Source organism: Lissotriton vulgaris, chromosome 10, assembly GCF_964263255.1.
Source record: "Lissotriton vulgaris chromosome 10, aLisVul1.2, whole genome shotgun sequence".
NCBI lineage: Eukaryota > Metazoa > Chordata > Amphibia > Caudata > Salamandridae > Lissotriton > Lissotriton vulgaris.
This window is the reverse complement of record NC_141698.1, coordinates 696840064-696860096: the sequence shown is the minus strand read 5'-3', so window position 1 is coordinate 696860096 and position 20033 is coordinate 696840064.

The window sequence follows — 20033 nt, the reverse complement described above, 5'->3', positions numbered from 1 at the left end:
CAAGCTTCCGAGGACCGGTTTCTGGCATTCCAGCCGTCTTCAGCCCGGCTTGCTAGAATCCAGTGGTGTGGCGAGCATGGGACTCACGTCTGAGCATACCCATCCCACTCGGGGTGACAAATGCAAAAACCACAGTTGATGGACAGAATGCAGAACAATGTCATACATTCACCCCAGAACAGAGATCTGGGCCTAAATCCATCGTTTTTTGCACTCCACATCACCCCAGTTCAGATATGGCCATATGCAAAGCAGTCTGACCCTGTGCCTCATGGGAACAGTCCAGCCCAAACTGCCAAGCCATGCCTTCCCTGGACCGGAAACAAGCTTCCGAGGACCGGTTTCTGGCATTCCAGCCGTCTTCAGCCCGGCTTGCTAGAATCCAGTGGTGTGGAGAGCATTACGAGGTTCAGATAATGCAATTTAATGAAATATAACACTGTGTCCTAAAACACGTTCAAAGATGGCGCTGAGAGTTATGTAATATGTATTGTCCATTTTTTAATCATCGAAAGAACCAAGTGTTTATATGTCGCCATGACAACAGGCCCGCCGACATTGACGAAGGCTGGATTGCCGAAACGCGTTTGTTTTGTTTATTATATTTTTTCACCTAATAAATCTGTAACAGATTTGCAGTAACACGAGTGCTGGTAATTTTCTACTTTTGTCGAAGGAGCTGGAATATATATATATATATATATATATATATATATATATATATACATTCCAAGAAAACTCCCAACAGCTACCTCCAATCCCACGAGATCGGCGAAGCAGGAGACGGACCACAATTGAGGGTAACAATTCTTTTACTGCAGAAAAGGGTCAGATAATAAAACCAGCAATGACGCGTTTCTGGCCCAGCGGCCCTTGTTCACATGCAGAGAGTAGCAGAATGTACTTGTTTTTATAATGCCAAACACCCCGCCTGCAACCCGCCTCCAGCATAGTCATGTGGTGTGCTAGACATGGTAAAAAGACTGTTTATATCGAGGTTACATATAATACATGCACATTTGGTTTTATAAATGTTATAAAAACACTGGAAACATGTTAAAATCTAAATTGCATAAATGCAATAGCATACCCATCGATAATTTGAATTCTCAAGGCATAAAATTCAGGATATAAAAATACATCCACATTAGTACAAATTTGCAATAAATCACTGGATGAATCCATTATGCCGAGCAAGCTTAAACTGGTACCGGACCACACTTCCCAGAATGCACAGTCTCATTTGAGCCTCCCATCGGTGGGTGTGTTATACATTAAATGGGGAAGTGGGTCGCCGGTTGCGCACACCGCTTCCGTTAAAGCCCCTGAAGAGAAGCAGATGGAGCTTCGAAACGCGTTGGGCAGATCCCGTACGGAGCGGCGTCTACGAGTGGATCCCCGTCCTCACCTATACATAAACCAAGCTGCTGTTCACGTGCTACTCAAAGGTGGACACCTTCGAGCATTGATTTATACGTGGCCGTCCAGCCGCGGAGTATGCACCACCCCGGTACCCTGGGGGTCACTAATGTGAAGCAGCAGTCGTACTTGGAATCGAGGACGGGCCCACTTGTGGAGTCCATACAGGACTTGATTGTGTGCTTCCCGGACCACACTTCCCAGAATGCACAGTCTCATTTGAGCCTCCCATCGGTGGGTGTGTTATACATTAAACGGGGAAGTGGGTCGGCGGTTGCGCCCACCGCTTCCGTTAAAGCCCCTGAAGAGAAGCAGATGGAGCTTCGAAACGCGTCGGGCAGATCCCGTACGGAGCGGCGTCTACGAGTGGATCCCCGTCCTCACCTATACATAAACCAAGCTGCTGTTTGCGTGCTACTCAAAGGTGGACACCTTCGAGCATTGATTTATACGCGGCCGTCCAGCCGCGGAGCATGCACCACCCCGGTACCCTGGGGGTCACTAATGTGAAGCAGCAGTCGTACTTGGAATCGAGGACGGGCCCACTTGTGGAGTCCATACAGGACTTGATTGTGTGCATCCCGGACCACACTTCCCAGAATGCACAGTCTCATTTGAGCCTCCCATCGGTGGGTGTGATATACATTAAATGGGGAAGTGGGTCGGCGGTTGCGCACACCGCTTCCGTTAAAGCCCCTGAAGAGAAGCAGATGGAGCTTCGAAACGCGTCGGGCAGATCCCGTACCGAGCGGCGTCTACGAGTGGATCCCCGTCCTCACCTATACATAAACCAAGCTGCTGTTCGCGTGCTACTCAAAGGTGGACACCTTCAAGCATTGATGTATACGCGGCCGTCCAGCCGCGGAGTATGCACCACCCCGGTACCCTGGGGGTCACTAATGTGAAGCAGCAGTCGTACTTGGAATCGAGGACGGGCCCACTTGTGGAGTCCATACAGGACTTGATTGTGTGCTTCCTGGACCACACTTCCCAGAATGCACAGTCTCATTTGAGCCTCCCATCGGTGGGTGTGTTATACATTAAATGGGGAAGTGGGTCGGCGGTTGCGCACACCGCTTCCGTTAAAGCCCCTGAAGAGAAGCAGATGGAGCTTCGAAACGCGTCGGGCAGATCCCGTACGGAGCGGTGTCTACGAGTGGATCCTCATCCTCACCTATACATAAACCAAGCTGCTGTTCGCGTGCTACTCAAAGGTGGACACCTTCGAGCATTGATTTATACGTGGCCGTCCAGCCGCGGAATATGCACCACCCCGGTACCCTGGGGGTCACTAATGTGAAGCAGCAGTCGTACTTGGAATCGAGGACGGGCCCACTTGTGGAGTCCATACAGGACTTGATTGTGTGCTTCCCGGACCACACTTCCCAGAATGCACAGTCTCATTTGAGCCTCCCATTGGTGAGTCGGTTATACATTAAATGGGGAAGTGGGTCGGCGGTTGCGCACACCGCTTCCGTTAAAGCCCCTGAAGAGAAGCAGATGGAGCTTTGAAACGCGTCGGGCAGATCCCGTACGGAGCGGCGTCTGCAAGTGGATCCCCGTCCTCACCTATACATACACCAAGCTGCTGTTCGCGTGCTACTCAAAGGTGGACACCTTCGAGAATTGATTTATACGCGGCCGTCCAGCTGCGGAGTATGCACCACCCCGGTACCCTGGTGGTCACTAATGTGAAGCAGCAGTCGTACTTGGAATCGAGGACGGGCCCACTTGTGGAGTCCATACAGGACTTGATTGTGTGCTTCCCGGACCACACTTCCCAGAATGCACAGTCTCATTTGAGCCTCCCATCCGTTGGTGTGTTATACATTAAATGGGGAAGTGGGTCGGCGGTTGCGCACACCGCTTCCGTTAAAGCCCCTGAAGAGAAGCAGATGGAGCTTCGAAACGCGTTGGGCAGATCCCGTACGGAGCGGCGTCTATGAGTGGATCCCCGTCCTCACCTATACATAAACCAAGCTGCTGTTCGCGTGCTACTCAAAGGTGGACACCTTCGAGCATTGATTTATACGCGGCCGTCCAGCCACGGAGTATGCACCACCCCGGTACCCTGGGGGTCACTAATGTGAAGCAGCAGTCGTATTTGGAATCGAGGATGGGCCCACTTGTGGAGTCCATACAGGACTTGATTGTGTGCTTCCCGGACCACACTTCCCAGAATGCACAGTCTCATTTGAGCCTCCCATCAGTGGGTGTGTTATACATTAAATGGGGAAGTGGGTCGGCGGTTGCGCACACCACTTCTGTTAAAGCCCCTGAAGAGAAGCAGATGGAGCTTCGAAACGCGTCGGGCAGATCCAGTACGGAGCTGCGTCTACGAGTGGATCCCCGTCCTCACCTATACATAAACCAAGCTGCTGTTCGCGTGCTACTCAAAGGTGGACACCTTCGAGCATTGATATATATATATATATATATATATATATAATAAAAAAATATATATATGTACATAGATAGAACAGTAGATACATACACACACATACACATCCACACAACATAATTCAAATAGAAATATAAACCTATCTATTATACTACAAAATATTACACAAATTAGTGTAAACCAACCAAGGACTTAACTGATGAAAAATGTTGAACTATACTAACCCAACCAATAAAATAACACTATAAACAACCTTAACCAATAAATTCAAACAAACACGTAAGCCAACAGTAAAAATAAATATAAAGGAAGATACCCAGAGCAGAACAAACACAACAAAGTATGACATTGATGGTCAAATTGACATATCAAAAACCCAAGTAACAAAATTAATTACTAAACAGAGAGATGGGGCACCAGGACCTAATGGAATTCCGTTTGCCCTCTACAAAGAAAAAATGGATTTATGGTCAGAATACCTTATGGAAGTCTTTGAAGAAATAGTATGGACAGGAAATATACCAGAATCCTGGAAACGGTTGTTAATGTCCCCTATTTATATAAAAGGAAACTGGGCACCCCCTGAAAATTATCGCCTCATAACATTACAAGACACAGATGCTAAGTTGTTTGCAGGGATCTTACTTATAAATCTTACTGAATGGGCAATGGATAACAAGGTATTGCCTCTGAATCGTACTGGGTTTGTTAAGGGACTTGGAACAACAACAAACATATTAACTTTATTAGTCTTAATTGACAAATCAATTTTAAAGAAACAGCCGCTGTACTTATGCTTTGTAGATTTTAGATCTGCTTTTGATTGTGTCCAAAGATGCCTCCTATGGAGAAAATTATAGCAAAAAAATTTCAAGATCAATTGCTAAAACGTATTCAACTTTTGTACAGTAAAACATTGGTCAGAGTGCGATGGCCAAACACTAACAAAGGAAATAATAACAACAGCAGGTCTTAAGCAGGGATGCGTACTGGCCCCCTTACTTTTTAATTTGTTTCTAGCAGATCTGTGGAGACCCTGGATGAAATAAATGCACATTGACCAAAACAAGCCTGCAAACAAATTTCCAATCTGCTATATGCAGATGATGTCATCCTTTTAAGCCAAACAAAAGTGGGACTACAACGCCTTACAAATCAAATATCCTCATACTCAAAGGAAAACGGAATGGTGATAAATGAAACCAAGACTAAAGTTATGGTTATCACTATAAATGTAAGAATAAAACATAAATCCAAATGGTTTATGGAGGATATCCAACTAAAACAAGTTGAAACATACAGGTACTTGGGAGTATTATTTGATGAAAAAGGAAACTTTCGCCCACAAAAATTGGATATACAAAGGAAGGCAAACGCTTTGATGGCAGCATTCAGGACACTGCAGAAAGCATGAGGAAATCTTACTTATCGTCCCCTTTTAAAGGCTATATCAGCAAAACTCCTCCCCACTCTTACATATGGTAGTGAGGCACTAAATGGGAAAGATACTGTGCCTATAAATAATGCAGTCTCAAAAACATTTAAAACACTTTTTCCATCTATCAAATAATGCATCACCGACACAAATAAGGCGGGAGTTTGGTCTAAATAGCCAGTTGTACGCACAAAAGGGACAATTTATCATAGTACGGAATAGGATAAAAAAGGATCATGACAACCAATTGTCTCAATGGCAAGAAATAAACAACAGTAAATCACAAGCCTGGAATATCTAAAATAGCGTTGGAAGAATTTGCTGTCATTCCAATCTGGAACAATACAATAAACAAAGAATCATTCAAAAAGGTAATTAACAGAACAACAAATCAACTATCAATCGTATGAGATGAAGATATATTGGCAAAAAGAAGACATGCAGGTTCAAGCCTTTTTAGAAATATCATGAACATTAAAAAATAAACAAATCTTTATAAAAGCAAGATTTGGTGTACTCCCTGCACTTAGTCATCTCTCCATGGATGAAGTTGGAGGGGGATTAAGTATGTAGATTGTGTAAAACCAGAGAGGAGAATATTGTCCATTTGTTATGTGTCTGCCCTGAACTTCAAATTGAAAGAAAAACTATACTTAAAACATGTTTTAATGCACGAGGAATAAGGACATGTAGGCAAGCTTTGATAAGATGTCTGCATTCTAATGATATAAGTATGAATTCTGCTTTTGTAAAGATTTATTAGGAGTAAAAGCAAAACTGGGAGATTATAATTAAGAAAACTTTTACACAGTATGAAACCTTGTTTACCCTTTTGGTATATTTTATTGCAACTGGTTCAGAATTTGGTGTTGCATGTTGTATTTTATCTTTAGTGGTTTGACATTACAGTAGATGTTATATGTCAAATTGTAAGATTTTAAGTAATCAAACAATAAATAATTATTAACATTATTATTATTATTAAGTAAGCCAACAATGTAAAAGGCACACTAATTAAAACAACACAATACTCCAAAAACTATAAACACTACAAGAGAACTGCAAATTCAAGTAAGTAATGCATTTATTTACACTTAAAATTAACTATTGTTAAACTCACAAAAAAATATTGTAACAAATAAGTAGTAACACACTGTAGCTTTTATCTTTTTACATAGACTACCTCAAGGAAAAAGAAAACAACTTCCAAACCAACAAACTGCCATAAAATTTCAATTATAACAAAGCACCAAGAATATATAATAATGCAAGTATGCAAAATATTAATTTAAAAACTCAACCAACCAAATCAACCAACAACCGAAAATAAACCCAACTCCCTACACTACGGCAAACTTGCAAAAAAATGCCATAATTAATTGACATAACTTTTTTTTCTTTTCAGCAGAAAATTAAGCACCTGCTCCATGTCAAAACCATGCTAAACATCTCAACAAAACATACCAGTAAATAATTAGCAAGTAACATAATTTGAAAGAAATATTAATAACAAAGAAGCAAAAGGCAATATTTATACTATTAAACTATTTACAGATTCAATGACAGAAGAGGATAAATATATCACTTCACAGAAAGGAAAACAATTATTAAACCATATGGGCTATACCTACTGTCAAGAAAGTGTATAAACAGAAACAATAAACTGGAAACGTACGAAATATTATTTGAATGTATGTTATGGGAGGGCAACTGAAAAAGATAATTTTGTAACAAATAAAATAGAGCACAACCACCCCCCAAATGTCACCGAAATAGAAGTTAGAGAAATCTTACAAGATAAAGGGGAAGAATGCACAAGCTCCCAGGAAACCAGGAGGCAAAATCCTGAAAGATATGCTACCCTCAGTCCCCATATATATAACATGTCAACTACCACCTAACCCCACTTTAAAATGTTTATTTGCACCCATGCAAAAAGCCACCAATGATATCCCACCTGCCCCTGAAATATACCAACACATAGATATAGCTGACCATTTAAAAATAACACATATTATGGAACCCTTCCTTTTACATGATGATTAAAATAATGAAAAATTAATCCTAATTGTCTCTAAGCAAACAACTTAATGAAACTCACCCAATGCCAAACTTGGATGATGGAATGGACCTTAAAAATGTGTCCCAAACCATTCACTTAAATATACACCATACATGGTGAATATGAAATTACCAATATCCCTTTTGAATATGCTTTACTACCAAGTAAACAACACAGCACTGATTATGAACTCCAAAATAATATAAAACAACATACAAATAACTACTTTGCTCAAAATATAATCATAGATTTTGGACAATCTATGATTCAAATAGCTCTAAACATTTACCCTTACACAGCCATGCAAAGGTGTTATGATCACTTTAATCAAGGTATATGGCAACACCTCCAAAAATCTACACAAAGAGCCTGATTATGAGTTTGGCGGCCTAAGGCTGTTGTGACATCAGTTGACAGCTGCACTACTGGCTGTTTGACAAACATGTTCAGAGATATGCGGCATGGGAATAGGCCAATGAGTGTCTGAACCTGGACTGCCTGTGTAACTGCTGGCCCAATTATGAGGTGCCTTGCAGCCGGCATGAATGTGGCAGTCCAACCACCACATCAGAGCTGATGGAAAGGGAGGGATATAGGCTGAAACTCACCTCTACACATCATGGAGCTGATCGTGCACTTTCTGCTACTGTTGCACTTGCTTGATCAAGTCCAAATCTGACACCATCATGGACTCAACCACCAGTAAGTCATACTACTACCCATTTCCATAGACTCCTTATCAAAACAATGCCCTGCCATGTACCTGGCAAGTTGGTTGGGGTCCCTTGGTCAAACATGTTTTGTGGGACCTTGCTTGAGATTGTTTTAAATGCATAACCGAAATATATCAGCATGATGCCATCATTGGCCAACTCACTGACACTGCACAGACACACTTACACAAATGGACATGTGTACACAACTCATAAACAGTGATTGTGATGTTTGCATTAAATTGTGTCACTCAACAGTACCCCCTTGTCAATATCACACCTATTAATCTCGGTGGCACCCTCATAATGCACACAGCCCAGGTCCTGTTTGATATCAAAGATACATCTATATGATTGTGTTATGAAACTAGAACACACCTTCTCTGCTACAACTCTGTATTGGACTCTCACGCAAATGAAAAGGAAATGTCAGTGAATGGGATTACAAAGAATCACAATATAAGCACTCTGCAAAATATGCATTCCTCTACCAGGAAGAACCCTGAAAGGCTGGGGCCCTGGGGCACAGAAGTTTCGCACATGCCTGAAAACCTCAATAGGCACATGACCTGTGGTTTGAAGTATGTCAGGAACAACTAATAGCATAACAAAGTGCCATGCATGTGTAGGTAATGTGTAAGTGCAAGTCATGAAAGCAAACACAGCACACATGTAGATACATTTGGTGTAAGGTACAGACAGGAAAATGGACACATGTCCAAACGAAAGTCCATAAAGGTATGACAATTTAACACCCGCTATGTGTGGATAAACAAATATCTAATTTGAACACATCAAACACATATCCAACCTACATAATAGGGAGGAATATATGACGTTACAACGCAAACAATTGCAACATATGCCTTTACAACGTGGTTTTTGCATTGCAACTACCACTACATTGCATGATTTTACAACGCATGCCATTACAACACATTTTGAAAAACTACCATTACAATGCATACCATTACAATGCATACCATTACAACACATACCATTACAATGCATAATACTTTGAGGGTAACAGTGGGGTAAGTGTTGGATAGTGTGGGGGGTAAAAAATACTATTCCTACTCTAGTGAGTGCAACAGTAGGGAAAGTGTTGGATAGGGATGTATGTCGTTACAACGCATACTTTTACAACGCATACCTTTACCACACATTTTTTACACCGCAACATCCATTACAACGCATTCCATTACAACGCATGCCATTACAACAAATTCTTTGAAACAAACTACCTTTACAACGCATTCCACTACAACACATACTACATTTACAACGCATACCATTACAACGCATACCATTACATTGCATGTATGGTAAGCATTGGATAGTGTAGTGGTAAAAATTACTATTCTAACTCCAGTGGGTGCAGCAGTAGGGTAAGTGTTGGATAGTGTAGGGGTAAAAATTACTATTCTAACTCCAGGGGGTGCAACCGTAGGGTAAGTATTGAATAGTGTAGGGGAAAAAATTACTATTCTAACTCCAAGGGGTGCAACAGTAGGGTAAGTGTTGGGTAGTGTAGGTATGCGTTGTAATGGTATGTGTTGTAATGACTCCGTTGTAATGACATGCGTTGTAGTGGTATGCGTTGTAGTGACATGCGTTGTAATGGTTGCGTTGTAATGGTATGCGTTGTAATGGAAGTTGCATTGTAAAAGTTGCGTTGTAAGTGTTGTTTCCCGTTGGATAGCGTAGGGGTTAAAATTACTATTCCCATGTACCCTAAAACCCATAACCAGCCCAAAACTAAAAAATCTCTTTTACTTACCTCATTATGCATTATAATGGCATGCGTTGTAGAGACATGCATTTTAATGGCACGCATTGTAATGGCATGTGATGTCAAAGCAATTGTCTTGTAACAGCTGCGTTATAAAGGTAGTGCGTTGTAAAGGTAGTGCGTTGTAATTACTGTATTGTAATGGTTGTTTCCCTATAAGGAGAAGTGCTACGTAAATTAAGTTGACAGTGGCCAGGCAAAGCTGAAACACTTACCTTATAATATAACACCCAATGCAAAGTCTTCCCCAGTTTGATTTCATCCCACATAGACATCCATCCAACATTTCCCCTTGTGCTCTGTAACGCCAAAACTGAGTCCAAGTTCAGATCATATTAACCACTTCAACTGGATCAGCAATCGGGAATTAAACAAACACAACTGTAGTCACACATCACTAACTATACAATAACACCAAACAGTTAGAAAAGTAACAGCATTACTGATGTCTTCCTCACTATGAAACGTTGCAATGTCAGTATGCCAAAATATGATCTAAAACAAAGGCCAAAGGCTAGATCATCGTGTAACCATGTGTCACAGCACAATGCTGTGTCACCAAACTTGCCCTTACTGACACTTCCAGGGAACCTCCTCACAAAGGGGCATCCATTAGGCATAGAAGGCACCTCCAAGATCATACTGGGGGGCTACAGTATAAGGAGGGGTAGGTTTGCTTCTGGGAGGGTTTGTTTTTGTCTTTGTGCTGGTTTTAGTGGGGCGGGGATCCGGGTTCACAGAGGGGGAGTGGGATGTGGAATAGATGGGTTGGTATTTGTAGAAGTTTGTTTTTTTGGACTTTGGGAGGGGGATGGTTTTCACAGGGCTTAGGGTAATGGCAACCAACCCATTTCCATGTGGAAAAAGGGTAGCATCTTTGGGATGGAGTTTGATTTGGAAGGTAGAGGATGTGGAAGTGAGAGATGTGTGTGCTGTATGTTGTGTTGGTTTGTGTTTTGTGGGTGACTGTGAGACTTTGTGTTTTTTGGTTGTGTGTTCTGTGGACATACTGTGGTGTTGTGGAAGGGTCTGTGCCTGTTGATGTGGTATCTAAGTGCATGCTGGGTGTTGTGGAGGGATATATGGCTGTTTCTGTGGTGTCTGCGTGTATGCTGGGTGTTGTGGATGCGTCAGTGGCTGTTGTTGTAGTGTCTGCATGTTCTCTGGGTGTTGTGGAGGCATCTGTAGCTGTTGCTGTAGTGCCTGCATGAATGCTGGGTGTTGTGGAGGGGGTCTGTGGGTGTTGGTGTCGTGTCTGGTGGTGTGGGTGTTGTGGAGGGTCTGTGGATGTGGGTGTGGTGGATTTTATGGAGGTATGGGTATGGTGGAGGTGGTGAGGGGTGTGTGTGTGTCAGGTGAGTGGTTACGTGCCTGCATTTTCTGTTTGTGTGTGGTGATTGGGTCTGATAAAGTGTGTGCATATGTGTGCGTGTTTGCTTGGGAAGGCATGGGAATAGGGAATTTGATATTGGTTCCTTCTCCTTCAACTGCCCTGGATTGCATGTAACATGGCATGATGGCATGGATGGCTTGTAGTATACCATAGGAAAATGATGTCACCAAATTGGATGGATACAATGTTTACATTTACGCACTGTTCACACAAGGCCCAGATTTCAACAGATATTCCTTTGCCTCATGACACATCATGATGTCATGAAGGTGAACTTAAAACCAATCTCCCATCAATGCTAATGCGCACTGCACACTGATGAGACTTTTTACTCTAAACTTCATAATGTATCCACTACCTCAAAAATCTAATGGAAGCTGCACTGAAGTAGTTTAGCTATCTATCACTTGGCCCTTAGACAGTTAACTTGAAACATTGAGGTCTAAAGTGTTGGCAGACAGATACTCCAAACTCACACAGCACAATACCTCATATAGCTATATCACCATCCCCAATCCTGCCTGGAAGAGGGGATAATGCCATTCATAGATTGTATTCCACATACCAATACACCTTTCAAGGTTGTTGGGTGTCCGGGATTATCTATGACATGAAGATGTGAGATCAATAGAGTCCCAATAGAATGGCACACCACAACACTCTTTTATTACATAAAACAGGTCTACATCTCACTTTCTGATGCATGTCACCAGTAAGTGAATTACTTTTTGAAACATTGTTACAGATTTACATTGGGCAACATATAGAAACTAATGCTGATGACACCAGTGATGTTTGCACATTCATGTCATTCTTGAACCACAACTTATTAATGGGAAGTGTTGTACAGTCATTGCATAAACTATTCACTGTATGCCATGTCACATGTAATAGGGTCACCATCACATGTGAGACAGTAGTGAGGGAACATCACTTCTCACACGAGGAAGACAAGTGTCCTGTGAGGTAAATTTGTCACCCAGCTCAACTAACAACATTAGATGCTTAATCACTAAGCAATATAACATGTATGACTCTGGCCAGGGCTCACCCCCTCGTAGCTGCTGTCGGACCCTCAACTGCCCATCAAGCTTCAGGTAGGCCACCACCAGTATGCAGGCCATGGGGGGGTCAGGGTCTGGTCCGTGCCCCTCCATGATGAGAGGACTTCCCCAACTGGACCTCCACAATATTTGTGGTCCAGCGCCTCAAATCCTCCCACTTCTTCCTGCAGTGGACACTATGCCGGTTAAAGACCCCCAGTGTCTGCACCTTACAAGTGATGGCTCTCCAAATGGCTTATTTCTGATGGGCATTGACCTGTATGGATTCAATAGATTAAGAAACCGATTGTAACTACAAGTTTTAGGCCACCTGTTTGTTTAATACACATTTTGTTGACACCCAGCACAAGCATTCATCATTAGTCAACACAATACATGTGTAAATATCACCTGCTAAGCATTACAAAAACATGACTAGACACATTTGTGGTCATCTGCTGACTATCCCCAACCCTAGTCATGACCAACACTGACTGAGCTCACATACTAACATCATGTACTATGATGTGAGGTACTATGACAGACACCACACAACTAAAACCCCCTGAAGGGTCAACTACTTGTGCATGAATGTACAGACACCTTTACAGCCAGGGCCATTGACTTGATGCATACAGTTCATAGAGCCTGTTACCACAGTATAGACTATATCATGAGACTTAGGTCACAATGTAAGGCGTGTCATGTGCGTTACTGAGAGCTTCCTCTCTGGGGATATGTGGACATGTGGATTACTTAATCAGATATCATACTACATCAGATTGAGTTTGTGTGGTATGTACTGCCATCACAGGACACACCTTTTTCCCTATGTGGCACTGCAACAGGGATGACATTCAACATACCATTGTATGTGTTGCTTTATTGGATTGACTGTAACAAAACTGGTGAATAACATTTCAAAATCTCTTCAGAAGTAACCAACTATCTACATAAGTAATGTGTCAGATGTGCAAAAGGCATGTACAGTGGGAGTGACAACAGACCTGTGGCAGTTAGGGGACTGTTGTAAGTGAAAGACACACATTGACAATGTGTATCAATGGAAAGAAGTATCAGGTCAGGGGGTTACTGCAGTCACCCTTTCAAATAATGTACATGCAAAAGCAATCAGCGCTACCATTGCTTAATACAACTCATTTTGGGAACATCCATGTATCTGCAGATCTACAGGGAGATTACTCTGTGCATCAGTTGTCTTGGAACATTAACTCTGCCCAAGTCTGGGCCATAGCCCTGAGTGGCCAATAAGTCATTGTCGGGTATTACTCTCTGCAGGCTGTGCCTACTGATCCCACATGAACTTCACATTTCCATCAATTTAATACAAAAGAGTGAATCTTATGGCCACGTAATATATGACTTCAATGTTGTATGGTACCATGAAGGGTTCTGCAGGGTATAGCTAGCTCCGAGACAACAGTTATACAAAGCCTGAGGTGGGCTGAGTGATCACTGAGACTGTGCACATGACTAACCTCATTCTCAACTTCTTCTTACGGTATATAGACACAGCCAATGCTGTAAAATCTCTACAATTCTTTGTACATATACTATGATCAGATCTGGCAACTTATTAAGTACCATGAAATGTGGACATGCGGGGGGCGTGGCTTGGACGCCGATCGGGATGGCGGCGTGAGCTCGTAGCTCCGCGCGGAATCCCGCTACTTCTCCTGTTATCTGCACCCTGGGCGACCCGAAATCGACGCTCCTGCCCTCTGAAGTGTAAGGGGACAGCCGGGCACGATCGGAGAGCCGTTGGGGGACTGCTGGCCCCGAGGAGATCGAGTTGAGGCAACGGCTGAGGTGTTGCCGAGAGTGAGAAGAAAATGGCGGCGAGGAGGTCGGGCGGCCACGGACTTCAGCTTTGGGCCGAGTTGTCGCCGACTGGCAGGAGGTCCTGCAGCCGATAGATCGAGGCACTAGGACCAGCGGTGCCGGATCCAGAGATTAGGGGACAGTGACTTGCACCGCCCAGCCCTTGGGGACCCTCGCTGGCCGCCATCTATATATTTATCCTTTCCCCCTCAGGTTTCCGAGGGAGTCGGCTGAACAGTGCTCGCCAAGCTGGTCGTTGATCCTGGGGACATCGGCGGTGGCACTGACCCTGGCCGGTGCCGGGGAGTTGGCACTGAACGACGAGTGCTGAAGCCGGACGGGCGCTTGGGCCTGTGACGCAGTACCCTGACATGGCGGCGGCGGCCGGAGGACTGGTGGCCGAGGAGCGCGCCGAGGGGGACTCGGCGACATCGACTCGGATGGGCGAGATTCCCTCGCCAGAGATGGACCAGGAGCAGCGGCTGAACCGACGTTTGGACGCCATACTCGATGCGATCACCTCGACCAAGGAGGCGCTGCACCAAGACATTGCCCAAGTGGCCACGGGACTGGGGCTATTGCGAGTGGACCACGCGAAGCTGGCGGATAGGGTCAAGGACCATGATCAGCTGTTATTGGACCTGAAGCCATCGGTGGTGACCGCGGAACACAAGATCACGGACATATTGGCCCGTCTGGACTCGCTAGAACGACGGGCGGAGGATGCCGAAGGCCGCAATAGACGGAACAACGTGCGGGTCGTAGGCCTGCCGGAATGGATTGAGGGGGAGGATGCGGTGGCCTACATGGAGACCTGGTTCCGCACAGTGGTGGCGCCGGAGGGGCTTACTCCTTTCTTCACTCTGGAGCGAGCCCACCGGGTGCCTGCTCGCCCGCCAGGGCTTGGCCGCCCCCCCCCGACCGATGGTGGTGAGGCTCCTCCACTATAAGGACCGGGATCTCCTCATCCAGCGGGCTAGGATGTCGGGCCCGTATGAGGTGGAAAACAGTAAAGTCACGATTTTGCCGGACTACACCCAGGCGGTCCAGAAGAACAGGGCATCGTTCCTAGCGGTGAAGAAAGAGCTCCGGAAGGAAGGCATCCAATATTCCTTGCTCTACCCGGCCAAGATGCGGATCATACTGGATGGCACTACGCACTTTTTTCAGACTCCGGACGAAGTGTGGCAGTGGCTGGAGTCATATAGAGCGGGGACGGACAGGTCGCATAAAAGCAGGAGAGATCAGCCTAAGCCACCCCGGATCCGACAATTGCAGCGCATCAGGTCCCGCAACAGGCGCCAGCGGGAGAAACGGGAGGCTCAAATGGCGGCGGAGAAGAGGGATGCGCTCGCAGTGACGGCGGCCATCACGGGGTCGCAACAGAACAGTGAACTGGCAGAAACGGACTCGGGCGGGAAAGGCAGCAGAACGGGAGAAGACCTCTCAGAAGCGGAAAGTTCGAAGGAGCCAGTGGTGACCCCCCAGACTTCTGATGGGATATTTTGTGGCTGAGACTGTATTGGGACTTGATCGAGACTTCATGGTAGGGTGGTATCCTGTTGGGGATGGGCGGGTTGCCGGGATGGGGGCTAAGTGCTTAGTAGGGGATGATGGCGCGGGGCGCGGGCTCCGCTAGCTGGGGTCGGCGGTAACTCACCCCCCTTGGGCCCTTAAGGCCTACTGTGGTGGAGACCACAGGGTAGGAGAATGGGAAGTTGGTTCAAGGTTTGGATGGGGGCTGACATTGGGTTCGTGTGCTCTGTCCTGGGGAGTGGGGTTTGGGGAGTTTTTCTGTTCAGGGTGTGTTCGGGGGGGGGCAACTGCATTGGGGGGGTTGTGAACCTTTGTTCTTTGAATCGGACTGTTCGAGGTTGGTATGGGGACATTACCTAATTTGAAATGCCTGACGTGGAATGTCCGGGGGCTGCGCACTATGGTTAAACGCCACAAAGTACACGCATACCTGGTGCGTAGTGAAGGACTGGGTTCTTTAAGACCCAGCGGTGCCAGGGCACAACACCTGAAACCTTCGTGGGTAACCTGCTCCGGCGTACGAGTGACAGAGACACGGGACACTTCCTTCGACGTCAAAGATTCAAGGTTTTATTTGCTGCAGGGAACACAGAGATCACGACAAGTACACCACGTGCAACTTGGGGAGACTGCTTCAAATTGGTTCTGTGGATCGCTCCTTTTATACAGTTTTTACCCATAGGATAACATTGAACACAAAAGTTTACAACCCGGTTCCCATCATTATCCCCCAGAGGGGTCGCTTTGGTCACTTTGAAACACATGAGGTCCGGAACATAAGTGCGGAAACATTTGGCGGTTCCCAACTGTAAAAACCATCTTCCCACTATTAGTGAATTCAAATCAGCAGTAAAACAGATCGAAATAGGAACAAAGACAGGTGCAGAGGAAGACGGAGACAGTGGGGAGATCGGAAAGGGTGTAAAAGGGGAGGTATCGGGAAACACGAGATACAGGCATCAAAGGGACGTGCCTAATGAGATGCACGGCTGAGACAATAAGTCCGTGCGGCAAGATGAGCCTCGAGCGGCGCCATCTGCCTTACAGTAGCAACCCCCTCGTAATAAAGACACTCACAAAGAACATGTGTCTTCCGCAAATATCTTGGGAGTCCCAGGGTCGCGAAGCGGACATCGTCCGTTCGCTGGCTACTTGAGGGCAAGAGACAAAATGGATGCCGTATCTAAGATGGAACCCGTGGGTACAGATGAAAAACCCACATAACAAACGAACGGTTTAAGTTAGCACAGCGAAACTGCGCACACTTACTAAACTCGTCATTTGCGGTTCATAGATACCAGACTCGACCATATTCGTATGAGTCGAAAAACACCACTTACAATTGTCACGGAACCTCAGACGCTCCTTTTGCCCTCATGTAGGCAAGCACTAGTCGGAATCATATTCGATATTCATCAGACCATCGAGATGTTGCTGTAGCATAGCTCTGTCCAACCGAGTCCCCTTGGTAACAGATGGTTGTCTCATACACGTTGTAGCACAGAGGCCACATAAGGCAGGACCACACTGCACACAAAGGCAACACGTGAACAGGAACACTACAACGACTCCGATGATCATCAGAATCTTCCAACCCCAAGTCGACATCAGGCCCCAAAACCATCCAAGTAGCGTCCAATCCCCTACATCCACGTGTATGGATTCGGAGATCTTATGCAACCTCGAGATGGCTTGATAGACAGTAGGAGCATTATCTGGAATGAAAATGCAGCAGCTCGAATGGATCACCTTACATACCCCACCTCGATCTGCTAAGATGACATCTAAAACCATACGGTTTTGCAACGTCATAAGTCTCTCCGCCTGAAGTTCAGTGGTGATATTACCAAGGGCACTGGCAGTAATATTAGCTGTCGATTCTACCACTCGAGTCAACTGTCTCAGGTTCCTACTATTGACCATAGGTCCCCAAAACGGGAGGAAACCCTTGAAAAAGTCTCCTGCCTCTTGACCGGCAGTATCCTCTCCGCTAATTACGCCTCGTACAACTCTAGTCTTGTGATAATCGGCATCTACAGTGAACGTCGGAGGCAACAAATTTGCAATGAAACATGAGCCCATGAAGTCAGCGGGCAACCATGTGTATGCACGATCATAACAGATAAAGTATGTACCCTTGGCAGCCAGAAACACAGGGGACGAGAACATCGGCAGAATGTAATTCTCAGTGCAAGCACTTGCTCCAAGTCGGGCTTGCGATCTTCGGCCACGACCCATAAGACAAAAATTACCAGTGTGGGGTACGACCCATATCGGAGGCGAGCTTTTAAGCTGCTTTTCGCTAGTGAACGCACTATATTCACCTCTACTTAGGACCCTATAGGCTTGTATCTCTTCTTCAGGGATAAGCGAAGGATCATAGATGTCACTATCTAAATCCTCTATTGCTATCGACAAAGGTTTTTGATACGAAGTAGGACCAGAGTAGGGGGAACGTGGTTCTCGAATGGGGTGGAAGCCCAGTGCGCTTCGAAACATTGTTTGAAATGCTCGAGCTGACCCTTGGGAACTATACGGTAACACCAGATATGGAATTCCCTTATCCGTAGTATGTGGCATCAACCCACACACCCAACAATTAGTGGTGTTAACCACTAACTGATGCTGATGGAGGAGCTGAATAAAGGAATTGTTGCGGAATTCTACACGTCTAGCCTGTTCGTGTTCCGGTAACATGTGAAAGGAATGGGGAGAAACCGTAGAGGTAAGATTAGGGTTAGGAGTAGGAATAGGTGAAGCAGGTAAGAAGTAAGACATCGTGTAATACACCCCACCCGCCAATAAGGCAGAAACAGTCAAGAACAATACAAACAGTTGGAATATAAAACATTTGGTACGACTGAGTTGCTGCAGCTTGAATCTGTGGACTTGAGCTCCCTCCAAATCATTCAGCTTCGAGAATGTCATTCCCTACGACCGTCCACAACGTTTCTTGACGCACTTCGTTCTGTGCAGCAATAGTCAATCCCTAGGAGTTCCCAGGAACCGACGGCCTTCAACCTAGCGTCAAGACCTACTGTCCAGAAGGAAGTACGCGCGCGGCCCTACGGCCTTCAATGCACAATATGTATATGCAAAAACAAAGTCTCTCAGCTGTAAAGGCAAAAAAAAAATACAAGGAATGAAGCTCAATATATATACAAAATAATTACAGTAACATGAGTGTTCAAAACTGATCACGGAAAACGGGGTAATGCAGTTGTCAATACAACAAGGCAAGATCTTTTTATTTGTCCTTAGTGCGAGATCGCAAAAAGTATCGAGTTTTCCCAGGACGTGTCTGCTCGTCAAACAAAGGATCCGTTGAAGAGACAGCGTCCTGCTGATCGGTTGAGTGTTCTGGTCTTGAGTCTTTTGATGCTAATTGTTCAACAATGTCTTTCTGCTGCGCTGAGGGTTCTTCAACAAGCTGTGCGTCGCTAAAAGGCACAAACGCCGACAATGTTTCTGTTTCAGATGACGCAATGCCTCTCCTTACCCACGGGTCTGCTGGCAAAGGGATGGGGACTCTTTTGGTGTGCGTGGCATGCACCCAATTCTTACGTCCCTCAAGACGAACGGCAGTCCTCGTGGCCAGGAGTACTTGGTAGGGTCCGGTGAACCTCGGGTCCAGATTATTTTTGCGTGAAAAGTTCCTTGTCACCACCCAGTCTACGGGCTGGAGCTGGTGGCCTGGACCCTCCGTCTGCGTCGGCAGTGCGTCGTAAACCTGTTGGTGAATTAACCTCAGTTTAGCAGTCAAGTCATGTAGATAATCGATCAACATTGGGTACTCAAGATCAGAAAACATTCCTGGCCTAGGAACCCCCCACACATTCGCAGGACGGCCGAACACTATTTCATAGGGACTAAGCCCTACTCGGGAGTGTACAGTCGCCCTAGTTGACAGTAATGCTAAGGGCAAAGCGTCAGGCCACGAAAGGCCAGTCGTAGCCTGAATCTTTGCTAACTTTAGTTTAAGGGTGCCGTTGTACCCTTCAACCAATCCAGCTGACTGGGGATGATTGGCGCTGTGGAATTTCTGATTAATTCCAAGGCCCTTACACACACTCTTCATCACACTACCCACAAACTCACTTCCGTTATCTGACCACACGACTCTAGGCATTCCATACCGAGGAAAATATTCCTTCAGTAGGATTTTCGCAGTAGACAAAGCAGTATTGTCTTTGAGGGGATAGGCCTCGATCCATCGGGAGAATGCGCAAACCACAACTAAAACGTATTTCAGGTTGTTGCATCTCTCCATATGGATGAAGTCCAATTGAATCACCTCAAAGGGATACGAAGGAGGAGCAAAACTGCCAGGAGGAGTTGGGGTTCCCTTGCCAGGATTGTACATCATACACACCATACAATTCTTCACCAGACGTTCA